The 12,230-nt window shown below is 40.4% G+C and overlaps 1 protein-coding gene across 2 annotated transcripts in view; it reads right to left on the minus strand.

Moving 5' to 3' along the window:
- lrfn2b (leucine rich repeat and fibronectin type III domain containing 2b) overlaps positions 1-12,230 on the minus strand; it is a 183,102-nt gene that overhangs the window by 129,285 nt on the left and 41,587 nt on the right. For both annotated transcript variants that reach the window (XM_051960640.1, XM_051960641.1), the window contains exon 2: positions 2,354-2,414. The gene's annotated coding sequence lies outside the window, so the exon portion shown is untranslated. The remainder of the gene's footprint in view (positions 1-2,353; positions 2,415-12,230) is intronic.

The raw sequence follows: 12,230 nt of genomic DNA on the forward strand, positions 1-12,230 counted from the left end.
CCTGATCAGAGTTAAGCCTGTCTTCTTTGCCTTTTGAAGGTTTTTATTTTATCTTCTCAAAGCAATGATCAGAAAGAGAGCACTGAGATACCTTTCTGTATCTTCTCTTTTGTTTACACAGAGATGAAGGCAGTTTCAGGAAGTATATAACGCTATTCATCAGTTTTAATGTGAATTATAGCAGAATATAGTCCCTTTGCTGTCAGTCAGCAACTTTAATCTGCATTCTCAAGAACATCTAATATCCACTTTGAGGCTTCTGAATCTATTCCTGCACTGTAAAAAAAAAAAAAAAGAAAGAAAGAAAGAAGGGAAAATCAGCTAGCAAGTGTGCCAGAAAAAACATGTTCAAAATTTCAGGAAGAAAATTCAAAAATTACTCAGTAATTTTCTGCCCACACTGTGCTGTTTGCTCATTTATTGATCATTTATATAAATACTTTTAAAAAATCTGGACATTACTTACAGTTTTGAGCTTTTATTTTTACAGTCAAAATGTAAATTGTGTTTTTTTTCCTCTGGTTTAATTAGAAATATGATCTGTAAAATAATAAGAAAAAAATGTTTATTATTAATTTCTTTACTATCCTTAATGCGCACAGTTTTTCTTTCAAATACTGTCTAACAAGTGAAAATATTCTGTTGTTGTTGATGAAAATACAGCAAAAATAGTACTTTGAAAATCAAATGCTGTAAAAAAAAATACCTATGATAAAAATAGAGATTTTTGATGTGGATATTATTTTTAGTTTTGGCCTGTGTTGTTACACTTAACATGTAACTTAATTTTACCAAAAGAGGGGACAACACAAACTGCTGAAACATACAGCCGACCTTCAGTTTTTATATGCTGATTGAGCTGAGATTTGATTTTTGCGGCTGTAATTTTCTATTCACAATCTGAGACACCATGAATTCTCACACAAAAGCCAGCAATCAAGTCTTAAATAATGACATTCCATAAATTATAAAAGACAAGTTGAAGGGCTGAATGAAAAACACCCGGCAGTGGTTCAAATCAGCGGGACCGTTCCAGTGTTGTTCACAGTTTCCACAACTAAAAGTCTATTTTCCATCAGCAAAACAGCAGAACCCCTGGGACTTACTCAAGAAACCGTTCAATTCAAACGAATGTAGAGTAGTAAATCAGATGACAAAGATAAACATTCACTCGTAAAAGGTGAAAAGTTTGCTAATGTCTAATCAGCTGCATCACAAATCGGCCCTTGGATCTGTATTCCAGCGCCGCTGAAGGTGAAGCGGAACTAGAACCTCCTGGGACTGCACGGCCCATTTGAAGCTTCCTGTGTTATTGCACTCACGAATACAATCGACACCGCATGACACTTGGCCGAGAAAACCTTTTTTGATGTTTGTAGAGGGTATAAATAATGGAGTGGTGACTTGTAGTGTGCCACGGGATAAGTTCTGGGGGCTGCGCTGGAACACAGGCGGTAATCTCTGCGGACCGTCCTCCTCTTGTCTCTGAAAGCTGTCAGATGATCAGGGAGCCTGCACAACAGCTCTTTGGCAGGGACAAACAACAACACAAAGCAGCTCAATGAGTCCTGATGGGATTCTGGCTGTTAACCAAACGAGTAGATTTAACATCACCGCCGTCACAAACACAAAATGTTCAGCTGTGCTCTCCAACAGATTCCTCGTGGTATACAACCGGGACCTATATACTCGTGAAGCCAAATTCATGTTGACAAAAACTTGGAAATCAAACCCTGACAAAGTTCTTGTTCATACATTTCTAATAACACATGCTTGTTACTGTCAAGTCGGTGCAGAAAATGAGGTTTTCCAAAAACCGTACGGTCACCACGAGTCCACAAACCCAGTGGAGGGCATTAAGTTTTGTTGGATGGGCTGACGTGACCTCAATCCGCTGCTTCCTTGGCTGCCTACTTAGATCATAGTCGTCTAAAGAGCTTCTCCTTCATCAGGTCCAGTTAAAGCCTCACACACACAAACTGCCCATCACTGGTGTGGATTATAGGGCTACTGCTGGTGAACAGAGCCTGTCTGCTCTCACTGAGTCATGAGAGGCTGCGGCAAGCTCTTTCCAGACGCCAAAACTTCACCTGAAGACACTTTAAGTCGAGTGTTTCTGGGTAGTTTTGGTAGAACTTATCCTCCTTGAAGCGTAAGCCCGCAAATCCGGCATTTTGCGAAGCATTATCGAGTCAGGGGGGAGCTTATAATTCCTCAAACTTAACCACATTACCTTGAAAGTTCTGCATGGAACAACCCAAATCTCATCCAGGATAGTAACGGGCTTCTCGGAATGTTCTAAATCTCCTCTGGTGTCTGAATTAATTGCCATTTGAAGTAACTTTTCACTCACCTGTTAACTGCTGAGATGCGGATGCAGGGATACAGCTTAACAACAGACTTCAAGGCCATCCCTGCAGAAAGAACAGAGCACACAGGAAAATCAGTTTCCATTAAGTTTAGCTTCACCGAAATGTTCACAGTACTGTGCAAAAGTGAGGATGCTTTCAAACAAAATGCCATGAATAATTATTTATCACTTCATGCATCGCTCAGGAAACAGAAAATGCCAAATCAATATCTGTATTTTAAGCAGCACCACTTCTAAGGGCTAAACCTGCACACATTTATTTTTAAAAATACATGACAGGTGGGTTGTTCCTCATCTCTTGGAGAACTTGGCACAGTTCTTCTGCAGATTAAGGCTGTCCCGGTGTTCTCTGTGTAATCCCAGACTGACTCCATGATGTTGAGATCAAGCCTCTTGTGGGTTTCAGGTCATCTGCTGCAGGACTTGCCCTTCTTTGTGTGGTTAAGGATTGTTTTTTTTATGAATCTGACTGAATGTTTGGCAATTCAGATGCCCCTTTGATGTTACAACCTGATGGAGACCACTTAAAAAAAGAACAGCCACTGAATCCTTAAGACAACTACAGGGTTTAAATAAGGATACAACGCAAATTTGTCATGTTTGGATGCAGTCTGTTTCATTTGCCTTTTACATAAATACATAAACTGTGGTGTAACAGTAGCACAAGCAAGGACTTGTAAAGAAGTGACCCTGTATAGTCAGTTACACTGTAATGTCTTCTTAGTTTGCCAACATCAGCTGAAAATAGTGACCACAGGTCATAGCAGTGAGTGTTTTGCAGCAAGCGTGAGCACTGCAACAAATTGGGTTCTCAGTTGAATTGTGGATAATGAAGGCAACTGATCTGCCAGTTAAGCTAATAACCATATAATTTCAGCTGAAGTGAAAATGCGATCGCAGCTGAACTGGCTGTCAAAAGCAATTAAACTTTTGGTTAAGAAGTATGAGATGGAGCAAAACCAAGAAGAAACTCTGCAAAAATCCTAATCAGAAAGCAGTACGATGAAGGTGTCATATCTTTAATTGATTAACCTAATTTATTATAACCAATGGGAAAAACAATGGTAAACAGAGGTAACATTGCCACACTGAATTCCAAATTTGCTTCAAGACAGCCATTTAAAGAGCGAAGCGCTTCTTGATTATTTCTGTCTTTTCCTAAATGTCGAACACTTTCCCAGGAGCCTGCTTTGAAACAGACCTTTCTTGTTATAAAGAAAAATTAAATATGCACAATCATACAGCACAACACAAAAGCCAACTTGTACTCTTCCAGCCACCGGATATTGAATAATAAAAAGGTCCACAAGTGACAGCCGATCCTGGGAATGCTTCCCTTCCACCTTAAAATGCTGATGTGCCTGCGCTGCATCTCTCCCCCACTTCCACTCCATCTATATATAGGCCATCGGCTGGGAAATGAATAAACATCAGTCCGGGCTGTGTGGCTGCCTGCTGACGGTGCCGTCCTCCGTCAGTCAGGTGGGTTGACACCGCTGCCATGGCGACGACATCTCTACTCCGCCTGTCAACCTCTAAAGCTGCTTCAAAAGAGTCAGCGGTCAGGTTTGGTCACGTCTATATGTGCGAAACGAGAAGCATCACCTTGATCCTTTAATAATGTGCAACCGCAAATTGAAGAAACTATATGATTTGCTGCGAATTCACACTTTAGGCGCGCATGAAGTTGCTTTCACAGCTGATGATGAAGTAACAACTGTCGGCGCAGCAGTGTCACTAAGACAAATACCTGTGTACACACTCGCCGATTTCCACAGAAAGTGACTGATCCACTCGTATATGATTAATGAATCCATTTGCAACCAAGAATTTAAGCGGGAAATCTGCATGCACGCCGAAGCACAACTCGCCGGAGAGGCTGTGACAAAGAGCAATGATTCGGTAACCGGTTGAAGTCGCTGATAGGTTGTTTGCACTTATGATGTATTACCGGCTGCAGGGCAAACAAGTATCTGTGGCTGACTGGGAGGAAAGGCTCCAAGCGTTTTTCTGGGCTTCACACCGGAGGGAGCAGATCCACTTAGCTTTCCACTGCACCGCCTCGTATTGCTTTGGCCATTCAATTGACAAGCAGCCAGCCGGCAAGAGCACATTAAGTTTTAATCTGAGCGTGATGCATGCTTATCATTCCTGACGGGCCCAAATTAACTTTTGTCACTGACGCAGCAACGGAGTGAAACAAAGCAAAAAAAACAAGAGAGGGGCAGTGCAGAGTTTTTTTTAGGGCTGTGTGCACATGTACAGAGTGTTCCTACAAGTCTTCACTCTCATTTACATTCTCAGATCAGAGTGAACTGAAGGGGATATTGTGGTGTTGCTGTGCCACAACTCTAGGCTTGGTGGTACTCTCGTAAGACTAAAAATGCATTTGAAGAAAGGCACAAGACCTCCTATAATAATGTATAGTATTCACAATTGGCATACTAATGTGCTTTCAAGGGCACACAGTGTTGAATTTACATTTCAAGAGAAACAAAAAATGCACTTACACACTGATGAGGTTTAGAGGTTGCATTCAGTCAGCCAACAAATGCAAAAATAAGTTTGATTTTTCAGAGGACAAAAGCAGCTTTGTTTTTATACAGACAGTTGATAATACGCCTATACATAAGGTGACAAACTCTACTTTTCAGCTTTTTCCACTCTGTTATTTTGGTTCAGTCTCAGCACTCTCATCAAACTGGCTTACAGCAGAAGGCAGATGTTTCCACCGACAAGCTTTACAAACCTGCTCACAGCAAGCAGACACCGTTGCAGGCTCGCTAATGAACATAAAGGAACATTTAGCTGCTGAAGTGCCACAGTTTCTTTCTCAAGGGTTGGTGGAGACCAAAATAAGAGCTAGAAGGAAGTTGAATACTGCACTTAGATCAATTTTCTTGACAAAAAAAGACAACCCTAACTCAATCCTAATGTTGTTCTGTGTGCGCCAAATGCACATGTTGTCAATGAGTTCCCATTCTATTGGCTGTTGTTTTGATTTGCTCAATCAATTCAAGGCTCCCTGTGGGATTTGTGACCTCTTGTGGTACAATAAAGCAGTTTGTCCTGATTACAGAGCACACATACTGATCAACAGGTGGCGGTGACACAATGAGAAACATAATGATGTACCAGCAATGGCAAGGAAAAAGACAACTAATAGAAAAACTGGATGTATTAGGGAGAACTGGAAACTGGACTTCATAAAAACACCTCATTCCACTGAATCAAAGCTGGTCAGTTGTATATATACTGAAAAATGTTTCCAAGCTTCCAGCAACATCCATATGGTCATGCTAATTGGAGCACATATCCACGGTCACTGGAGAACAACGATAACTCTATAAAACTAATCCTGAAAGTATGAAAATTCAAACTGCCAAAAAAAAACAAAGAGGCATTCAGAGCAAAAGGAAAAGAGGCAGACGAACATGAAGTGATCGAACAAGGTGCAAAAATTGAAATCAAACTAAATGCAGACAAGGGGAACCCAGCAGGTAGCAGACAGAAGACAAAACAAGAGTGATGCTAACAGGACAAAGGGATTCAGGACAAACGGAAAGAAAGAACTATTTATACTTTTAGAAGTGATTGACAAGACACAGGTGAAAATCATCAGAGTGATCAAAAGAGGAGGGAAACAGACAAAGGACGGAGGTAAAAACCCAAGCAACACACAAGGGAAGGTGATTTTAGAACAAAACAGGAAGCAAACAGAAAACGAAACCCGAAGACTAAGACATGAATGGGAACGAATTCAATAACCATCAAGGTTTTCCAGACTGCATAAATGTTAGTAGAATGTAAACAGCCATTTTGCAGGTTTTTGCCATGCTCAGATAAATGACATCTCTTTAGTTGTGTATGGGCAACATGCCATGAATTGGGTCAGTGTGCATCATGTCATTCATGCAGAAGTTGTAGTAACACAGACTGGCCACGATGACAAAATCTCTTCACTGCACAATGATGTTTGCTAGGGACTTGGTAAAATGGATGCAAACAATTGCAAGTTAAAGATAAAAAAAAGGTGAAAAAATCTATTTCTTTGCAATTGTTTGAGAAAGGAAGTGCATTTATCATGTTTGTTTAATCTCAAGGATACACACAATGCATTGTGGTGAGTAGCAATGCGTGTCAATATGGCTTTCACCAGAAAACCTTGACAATATATGTGGAAATGTTGCACGTAAGCGCAGTGCATTTACTCTTTTACTATCATTTGTATATTTTCGTGAGAGGAGTGCATACTCATGTCCGCACCACTGCATATTGTGAACACACAGCAACTACCAACCCACTACACCACATGGGACCGAAGACAAATGCATCCTCCATGCTGAAGATGGCAGGCAGACTGTAAAACCATCAGGAGTGGCTGTCATGGAGCAGAGCATGAAGGAGTATCCTGAGGAAAGTCATACGAGGTCTTCATCTGAAATACTAACCCGTAAAGTGACAGGCAATGCAAGTAGAGTCCAAAAGTTATTTGTATTTAGACCTGTTAAACTGTTTAATTTGTCATCCTCGTCGCTGCTTCATAGTTTTAATTAACTAGAAAGTACCTTAGATACACTTATTAAAGCCATGTTAATTCACAGCTGTTGTAATTAACACTCTGTAAGTTTGAGTACTGCTCAATGTACAGCGCTCAGACTTTTAAAATGGAGTTTTTTTTGTTGATATTTCCAATAAGTGAATGAAGGGATAAAGGGTGAAGCGTCAGCTGGAGACATATGGGCTTTGAGCTAATTCTGAGATGCTTAGAAACTGAAGGTGTCATTTACAGGCATTTAAGAGGTAATCCATATTTAACCTGCTATATATTACTGGACAGATTTTATACTACTGGGAGAAGCACTGCGTAGATTTAAGATTCAGATGTGAAATGGTCACACATTTTTGGAGCTTATCAGGCGAGAAATACGAAGCGTTGATTTTCTATCTTATGTGTCAAGTTTAGACACATCCATTTTGCATGTGGCAATTTTGTCATTCTGTAACACTGATCTATAATCTATAAAACCTTTCGAGTGTGATTGATTTAAGACAATGTCTTTTTTGCATTGAGAGCAGCAGATCAGTTTTTCCATCGTCTCTGCCCGTGTCAACCCGTTGCAACTCACAGTCCTGCTGCTGTATTTAACAGAGTTTTAAAAAGGATTGCCTGTGTTTTTATAAACAACTGTGACTGATATGAAGACTCAGTCATCAATCTCATCCACAAACGATCGTAAAAGTTACCTACTGTCTACCCCTGCATTCAGCTCTGTGTTTGACACTCTGTGAAGAAAATGGGAAGTGATTAATTGCTTGTGCAAATGTGCAGAAGCTGTCAACTTCCATTGGTAATGGTACACCCTGACAAAGACCTAATGGCTATAATTACATTGGAGAGGAGGGAAAGGAGCAGTGCTATCAGGCACACAAACAAAATAATGATCTCTCCACATAAAAGCGCCGTAAAATGGCCAATTCTTCAGTGAATGACTTTCTGAAATAACACTGAAGACAATTAAAGTGAAATTATGTATTTACATGGAATCACCAAGGGCTGTTGAACACCGCAATTCAGTTTATATTGTGTCCACCATTTTAAAATGAAGCAATCATGTGGTAAAAAATCTGTTTTTTTTTTCTTCAAAACAAGCAAAATGCTTTCCAGCTGCCATTCCTTGTTACATGTAACGTTTGGTCTTAAACATATGTTCCTGTGAGATAAAATGAGATGAAAGTTTGCTCACCCCCGCAGGGAAATTAGGTCAGTATAGCAGTAAACAGCCACGAGCTAAAGAAAAAAAAGTGCCTGCAGAATGGAACTAATAATGCACGAGATGGTTTCACTGCCTCGAAATAGGAACGTGCAGAGTATTAATAGTAATATGGTCCATATTCACACAGAGGTATTTGCTAAATGATTGTAGTTTTGCATGGAAGATTCAATTAATCAAAAAAAAGAGCAAAAATGCCAATACAAGCTGTTCCTAAATCACTGAAAAGTGTTAGTGTTGTAATTAAATGGTTCAGTGCCTTGCTTAGGGGCGATTCAATTCAACCAAATGTTCGTCTACAGGTCAGAATACCTAAGTAACAAAACAGGTTTGAACCCTTATAATGAAAGTGATCCCATACGGCAACCTAAGCTCTAAGTGCAGGTTTGCAAGGTAAATCTGAGGAGTCATGAGATGATTAACAAGGAGCTTAACTTTTAATTTTGACTCACAATAACTTTGCCGCCAACAATTTGTTTGACACAATTAAATAGTTTTTCAGTTACATTTACGTCTAGCATAACATTCAAAGGCATTAAAAAAAGAATGGATGAGGGGCTGCATGAACCCTTATTTACCGCAACACAGTTGGCAGGAGGTGGTCCGGGTGGATGGTGGGTCAATAAAGCACATGACCGAGACCGAAATTCACATCCAGGCTACTGTCTGTGGTTTAAATACCAAATACCTCTTGATTTAGGTGTTGACTAAATATAAATAAATGTATTGCACCACAAGCCATTTTTTTCTGTTTTAAAAACATACAAGCTTAGTTAGTTTTCCAGTGTTGTGAGTCCACTGCAAACCCAATTGAGCTCACCTTCCGCAGGAATGTGACTTTCATCCGCCGAGATTGAAATTGCATAAAAAATGGAGTTCATTTTGCAAACAGCATCACGACAAATATGGCCCTCCTAGTCTTTGCCGCAGAGCAGGACTTCACAAAGCGAGCAAAGGCTGACAAACATAATTCATTTCAACAACTCAACAATGTTTTTTTACACACTTCAGACACAGGGTCATTATTGCTTATGGTTAGCCGAGATCCACGGAATATACTTGTTATAAATCTATTATTGTCAAACTGGTTATGTTTAAATAATGAGCAGCCTCTTGAATTCAAAAGACACTTTTTCGAAGCCGTGGAAATGATTCAGTAATAACTAGTGTTTTTCACTTAAGTGTCTCAGTTTGGGGGGTTTATTTATTTATGCACAGTATAATTACAAGACAAACTAAAAGCTGGAGAGGACACACGCATACACAAAAAAAGATGCAAGGCACTCTTTTGTCCAAACAGTTAAAAAGCCTATATTCAGATGGCAACTTCATGATGAAATTCTAAACACAAAGACGCTGCTTTTGCATGTAAATAATGAATCTGGGTTACAAACAAAGCATATCGGCACCAACGACAATCTTCTAAACAGGGAATATGACCTATAACACCATACGTCAACCACATTTCAATTCAGTTTTATTTATATAGCGCCAATTACAATGTAAACAGTCTCAAAATGCGTTTCAAAACCCATAAGGCCTGACTTCCCAGAGCAAGCCCTAAACTCCCTTTTTAACAGGAAGAAATCCTGAGTAGAACATGCAATACAATCCTATTTCACCACCATGAGCCTTGGTATGACAATAATCACCTGGAAATCCCTGCCAGTCAGTTAGAACTGAGGAAGCTTATTGGTGAAACATCTTCAAAAACAAAAAAAAGAGAAAAATCCTGCAGCCTTCTCCTGACGCATTCAGGATTACCATGACCTGCATGACTGAGAATCTACAGACATATTGCCTTCTACTTTAGCACCTAGGATTAGCCTTCTTTAAGGTGTAATCCACAGCACACAGTATTGTCATCCAGTGGATGCAAGCTGAATGCAAACAGCTGTGATTGTTGACACCAGAGGAAGAAGCCAATAAACTCAGCAACACAGTATGACCACTCGGCTGCCTGTACATAATAGGAATACAAAGTTATTTATTAATTACGATGGCACCAGCCCGCATGCATGAGAATAACTACGATATAAGCCACGGCCTACATTTGGTGCACGTATAAAGTTTCTATATGCACTGATCACCGCCCTGAATGTTCTTTTAGATGATTTTTCGATTCCCGCTCTAACCTAGTCATGTGCTGTTGTGTCCTTGGGCAAGGCACTTTACCCGCCTTGCCTCCAGTGCTGCTCTCACACTGGTGTATGAATGCGTGTGAATGTTGGTGGTGGTCAGAGGGGCCGTGGGCGCGGATTGGCAGCCATGCTTCTGTCAGTCTGCCCCAGGGCAGCTGTGGCTACAAATGTAGTTTACCAACGCAAGAGTGAGAATGTGTGAGTGAATGAATAATGGATCCATTGTGAAGCGCTTTGAGTGCCTAGAAAAGCACTATATAAATCTAATCCATTATTATTTATTATTATTTCTCTGGAATTCTGTTGTTAACCACACAGAAATCTACATTTTCTTATCTCGTTGCACCACAGAGATGCCTAAACATTAACCTCTCCCATAGTGTAGCGGCTAAAACTGATCTGAGAAGAGGCTGGAACAACTTCTCCAATAATCTTTTTACGTACGAGAAGATTGCAGTCTGAGTATGTTTTCCTTTTTATGGAATTTTTAAGCGAACTGCATGTGCATCAATACGATTTCTATTCTTTTTCTGTGGGAGTTTAGACTGGGCTGTATTTACCCAATGCTAACTGCCCATGAGGGTTAATTTGATTATTTGCGTATCAGTTTGGAAACCTTATGAGATTCCACCACATAGGTTTTCACTCTTCCTGGTTTTCTGGATGGTTAGTTTTGGTTTGTAAAGCTGCTCAAACAAAATTGTTAACAGTAAAATGAGCTAATCATTCAGAGCAACTGGTAACCGGCTACAAATGCATTTAAATGTACCTCCATTGTGCTGTGGTCGAGGTGAAAATTTCAAAAAGCCATATCTGAGAGCTGAACTTTCTGCATGACTAGACACCATTTTGTGTGCGTGCGTGTGTGTGCTTGTGTAATTTGGGTGAATCAACCTTTTAACTGTTGTGTAAAGCCACTTACCACTGAGAGTGTTTGATTAGAGGCAATGCGGTGATAATTGTGGCACTTAGCAGCCACAACACTCTCATAACTGTAATAAGGAGAAGGAAGTGGATAGGTGCCATTTCTGCTGTGTGGGAAACGACAAAAAAAGCTTTACAGCTCATCGTGGGGGCAATAACATCCGAACAAAATCACTGAGTGCAAAGGGATGTGGTTGTTCTCCTGTGGAGCTTCCAGAAACTGGTTCTTCATTAGCACTTAGGGTGACAATGTGTGATTAAATAGGTTGAGCACACTAATGCCTGAAGCCTATCGGTCTTTCATGCCAAGTTGATCTGATTAGCCCAGCTAAAACCAGGGACACACACACACACACACACACACACACACACACACACACACACACACACACACACACACACACACACACACACACACACACACACACACACACACACACACACACACACACACACACACACATCTATATCCCCACAGGTGTCTTAAGAGCAACACTCTGCTGAAAAGGCCTGAACTGGCTCATATCCGCTGGCAGAGACTATATGTAGGAGCCTCGTGGAAGAATCCAGCTGCATATATTTCATGCACTGCTTCTTCACTGGCGTCTTCATGGGCACCCTGGGAGAAAGGCCCCTGCTGAGCCCGCTTACTGTAAGGAGTCTGATTCCTAATGTTGCATAGCCGTGTTTACTGTACAAATATCTCTAATGGATGATCCCATGTGTGAAAATGTTCATCTGCTCCTCAAGGATCACTGGCGTCCTCCAGTAACATTCTCTTTTGTGCCTGCAGCCATTTTTATTCACAGACAGAGCAGTTGGGCCAGCCACACAATATATAAATTATTAACTTGTGAAACACAGTTTTTGTGTTAGTTCTATGTATCGGAAAATCCTAGAATTTCCCTTGAACATGGACACAAACAGCGAGATGACAGAATAAGATCCATACAAGCACATGTGACCTCAATAATCTTTCTATTATTCATTGACTTAAGTGGACAGTCAACCCATATTTGG

Source organism: Acanthochromis polyacanthus, chromosome 16 (assembly GCF_021347895.1).
Source record: "Acanthochromis polyacanthus isolate Apoly-LR-REF ecotype Palm Island chromosome 16, KAUST_Apoly_ChrSc, whole genome shotgun sequence".
Taxonomy (NCBI): Eukaryota; Metazoa; Chordata; class Actinopteri; family Pomacentridae; genus Acanthochromis; species Acanthochromis polyacanthus.